At 49.8% G+C, this 4475-nt stretch overlaps 1 protein-coding gene and 1 long non-coding RNA gene across 4 annotated transcripts in view; one reads left to right on the plus strand and one right to left on the minus strand.

Moving 5' to 3' along the window:
• Positions 1 to 726, minus strand: part of CLIP2 (CAP-Gly domain containing linker protein 2) — an 81120-nt gene extending 80394 nt beyond the window's left edge. For 2 of the 3 annotated variants that reach the window (XM_035343397.1, XM_035343394.1), the window contains exon 1: positions 586 to 726. The gene's annotated coding sequence lies outside the window, so the exon portion shown is untranslated. Of the gene's footprint in view, positions 1 to 177; positions 318 to 585 lie in introns of those variants that run through there. The other variant, XM_035343395.1, reaches the window with a different exon arrangement.
• Positions 727 to 817: 91 nt separating this feature from the next.
• On the plus strand, positions 818 to 2323 carry LOC118176417. Its single transcript, XR_004755398.1, has 2 exons — positions 818 to 1447; positions 1527 to 2323. It is a non-coding gene; the product is annotated as an uncharacterized LOC118176417 (long non-coding RNA).
• The last annotated feature ends 2152 nt before the right edge of the window (positions 2324 to 4475 follow it).

Raw genomic sequence — 4475 nt, forward strand, 5'->3', positions numbered from 1 at the left:
CCCCCCCCCCCCCCCCCCCGTAGGCAGGGCAGCGCCTTCCCCTCCCCACCCCGAGGACGAGCTGCAGCGACCCACCCTCGTCTCCCTCCGTCCATCCCCGCCTTTGTTGCGGGAGCCGCGGCCGCCCCTTCCCCACCGAGACCCGCCCGGCACCCCCCTTACCCTCCCCGCGGGGAGCCGCCGAGCCCCTCCCGAGCGGGGCCGAACCGAGCCGAGCGGAGCCGAAGCGATCCCCGCGCGGAGGGGCCCGGCAAGGCCCCGAGCCGCGCCCCCCCCTCCACCCTCCTCCCGCCGAAATCTTTGTGGTTGTCGGGCCGCGAAGGCGGCGGAAGCGGAGCGGGAGGGCGGGAGGGAGGCTCCTCCTCGAGGCCGCCCTGCGGGGAGCAGGCGGAGGGCTCGGCTCTCCCCGGCTGGGAAACCCTCCCTCCGAGCCGAAAAATAAGCGATAATAATAAAAAATATATATATATAAAAATAAAATAGTAAATTGGAAAAATAAATAAATAAATAATAAAAAAGGTTTGCTGCAGCCCTTCCCTAAAGAAATAGGAGGGGAAATATAAGAATAATAGCGGCCGAGCCTACCTCTGGCTCAGCAGGGATGCGGTCTCTCTCCCTCCCTCCTTCCCTCGTGGCCGCGGGGCTGGGCTCCGGGAGGGAGGGGCGCTGAGCGCACCCCAGTTTACATCCTAGCAAATGGGATGGATGCGGGGAGAGCAGGAAGGGCTGGAGGTGCTTCCTGGGGGAAAAAAATAAAAATGAGAGAGCCCCGATTTTCACGCTGCAAAGTGAAAGCACCTGCAGCCTGTGGAAACTCATTCATTGAACGGCAGGAAGGGGGCTGCTGAGCTAATGAGCATCGCTCGTCCTTCACCGCCTCCTGCTCACTCCCAGAGCCATAACGGGGCTGACATCAGGTGGAAACACTATGCTAGGTTGTATCTAGTGCCCGTGCCTGACCTTGAATCTTTAACTTGGACAGGAAAGAAAGTGCTTTGTGCAAGGGCCACGGCTCCATCACGAGCTCTGCAGCCACCTTGGAGCGTACGAAGGGCAGCACCAGACTTTGCACATCAGACTTTGCACATCAGACTTTGCAGTGGAAGGCCACGAGCCATGTGGCAGAGGAGTAGGGTCCCACCTGGAAATGGTCTTGTAATTTGGTGCCCTGACTCTGCCCCATATCCCCAGCAAGAGCCCAGGAAAACACGGCAGAAGTACAAGTGAAGGAGGTGCAGGCAGCAGAGCAGAGAAGTCAAGAGAGCATCATCCCAAAGATGAGAGCTGACAGCCTCAGCAAGACAATCCAGCCACGAGCAGCCTCCTTTTCCATCTCGCAGAGGGGAAGCCAAAGCAAAGTGAAATGGCTGGTCCCAACCAAAAATAGGACCTGGAGCACCCGACAGCGACGCCTCTGCTTCAACTGTTCGCTCACTCCGCTTCCCTGGTATTTTCCTACATCCAAACCCAAGTCAGTGCTTTGCGGTTTTGGATGCAAGATGTTTTGTCTCCTCTCTAATCTGTAGTTGCCTAGGGAGACAGCGTGTCACCAGGAGAAAGGAGCTGTAAGAGAAGGTGCCTCTTGAGTCCTTCTCTGGACTCCAACAGGAGAATGATCTTCACCTGGCTTCACCAGCTCTGCCAGTTCACATCCTCAGCTCTGAGGACCCTTATCAAGATGCTAGCGGTGATGGTGACCACCCTTTGCTAGCTCCAAGCTGCAGAGAGACCAACGAGAAGTGCTGCCCACAGCCCAGTGTTCTGTAAGGAGGGGGAGTGTAAATTTAAAGCAGTCTGGGAAAAAAATAAAATAAAATAAATGTTTTCAGATGAATTTCAGGTCTAGTTCTGCTCAGAAATTAAACCTCATCATTTGTGATCAACTGCACAATTTTCTGCTGTATCTTCTGTATTTTGTTCTTGTTGCTAAAACCTCCACGTAAACATTTAATTTACCACCCTACATTATGACAAAGAAGGTCAGCAAGTTCGGGGTTACATTTTGCCTGCCAGTAGCCCATGGTATGCCCGTGGCTCAATGCCATTTCCTGCCCTCAGGTTTGCACAGTTGCAGGACCAGGGCCCAGCTCCGACACGCGACGTTGAGAGCTGGCACACTGCTCATTGCCTCTGCGTTTCAGAAGCAGAAGACTCAAATCTTAAAAGCACTGTTTTCGTATAGAATGGCCTGGGTTGAAAAGGACCATAAAGATCATCTAGTTTCAACCCCCCTGCTCTGGGCAGGGTTGCCAACCACCAGAGCAGGCTGCCCAGGCCCTGCTTTCTTCTTGAAAACGCTGTCATCCCAAGGGCTCTTAATTCAAATAGCCATATATTATAACACCTACTATACTTCCTTTGTTCAAATAGCCTTATACTATGATGACTATCATATTCATGTCCCAGTAGCGACCTGGGGCATCCCACCACCAGATGCTGTGGCGCCAGGCCTGCACCACGGGGTCAGGCTTCCCTCACACCCACGGGTTCTGCAACGCTGATGCAAGACTGAGAGGAGAATTGAGCTTATTGGCTTCAATGAGATGAAACTAGAAAAATTTCCCAGCTCTTAAGTCATTTCCTTGAGTCGTTTTGGCAAGCCTGCCTCTCTGACTAAACTTTCTCAGGGGAATTCTCAGAGGCAGAGGGAAAGATCAGCCGGGACCATCCGCTGCGGTGTGGCCGCAGGACCCGTTCTTGCTGCTCCAGAGCACAGGCTTGAATTTGTGCCTTTTCCATCAAGTGCTCCCCCACTCAGCTTCCGCTGCCACTGCTTTTCCCAAACGAAGCTTCAGGATGAAAATAGCTGTTGAGATCCCATTGTTGGGCGGAGTGGCACTGCTATTTCCCAATAACCATTTATTTATTCACAGGGGCTGCGTGCAGACAAGCAACCCTGTGCTGATAATCCCAGACAAGAAGCACACAACACACTTAAGCTTCAGCACACAAACGTATGAGGACTTGTTAATTTTACACAGGTGATCAGAGCCACGGCTTTCAATTAAGCTATCACACGTAGAAAGCTGGCATCCAACCTCTGAGGTGCCTGGGCTGTCACATTTGTCTGACAAACCTTTTGCCATTCGCTGCCCTCCTACTTTAAGTGATAGGATATAGATTTTGTTTTGAGAAGTGGCTTCTCACAAATAGCCAAAACTCTCTCTACTTGACAGATCCATTGTTTTGATTTGGTGACTATTTGCATTAGCTGCTGGGATCACTGAAAAGCTTCACAGCCTTTTTCTTCTAAATTATCCTGGCAAGCTGAAGCATTACGCAGTCAAAGTAACGTTAAAACAGAGGGAATACTCTCTCATGCATCTAGGGAAACAAAAGGAACAAAACCATATTGTGTTTTGCCATTATCTGTGTTGCTATGTTTGAATAAGGACAGCAGATAAAAAGCCACAGCATTCAGGCATCTTTCCATATTATTACCCAGCAGTAAGGGACAAAGCACCTCTCCATGAGACGATGAAACAAGGCATCTGTTGCTTTCCAAAAGGTTAAGCTTACTAAATCCCCAGTCCTGCAGTCATCCCCCAAAGACAGATACTTCTTAAAGGCTACAGAGGGCACCTACAGGCCACGTGAGGTGGTGGCATCAGGACCTCAGAAGTCAGCAAAAGTTTCAGATTTTAGTCACTTCAGTCTTTTCCCTACCCCAGAAATCCCCATTAGATGCATGCCTGTTCCCTGCCAATGTACTCTGAGAACTGAATGGTGGCAGAAACAGCAACATTTGAAAATATTTTGCAACTTCACTGTTCCTACTTCCAGTTACATGACTTCCATCATCTCAGAAGTGCAGCTGCCACAAGAGCGTAAGTTCATTCAAGCTGACACTACAAATAATCTGCTGCATCCAGTGGCAGAGCACAAAATTCCAGCGTTGGCAGGAGAAACAAGATGAAAGCAGTGATTTAAAGAAAATCTGTTTTTTTCTTTGATTAGAGAGCTGCTGAAAGAGTTCTTATCTTGGGGATCAGTGACTGCTTTAGGCCTTATCCAGTCTAGGCCAAGACTAAAGCTCAGAAACGTCTTGTAAACAGCTCTCCAACTGTTAAGATCTTGCAGAGTTCTAACAGTTCAGCCAAGTGGCGCCGTGATTTTCAGGCATTTGTTACCCAACCGAGAGCCACTGCAAAGCCTCTAATATCCAGCAGATTCTGTTGTAGCTCCTTAGTTGAAAGAAAATCTCTTATCTATCTTCAGGCATCTATATCTGAGCCAACTGTCTAGACTTCCTATGTAAACAGTGCAAAACAGGCACTGGGGTGCAATTCCCCTCATCAGATTGCAGACACGTAAAGTAACTGAGATTAATTGCTCACTAACAATGACAGTTTACATCCATGAATTACAGGGGTACTCAAGAATTAGGGCAAAGGAGATGTTTAAAGTCAAATGATATGAGTTCCACTCATCTCCCTTCGAGAAATGCCTAGCACAACTGATGATGCTTATTTGAG

This window comes from Oxyura jamaicensis, chromosome 19 (assembly GCF_011077185.1).
Source record: "Oxyura jamaicensis isolate SHBP4307 breed ruddy duck chromosome 19, BPBGC_Ojam_1.0, whole genome shotgun sequence".
NCBI lineage: Eukaryota > Metazoa > Chordata > Aves > Anseriformes > Anatidae > Oxyura > Oxyura jamaicensis.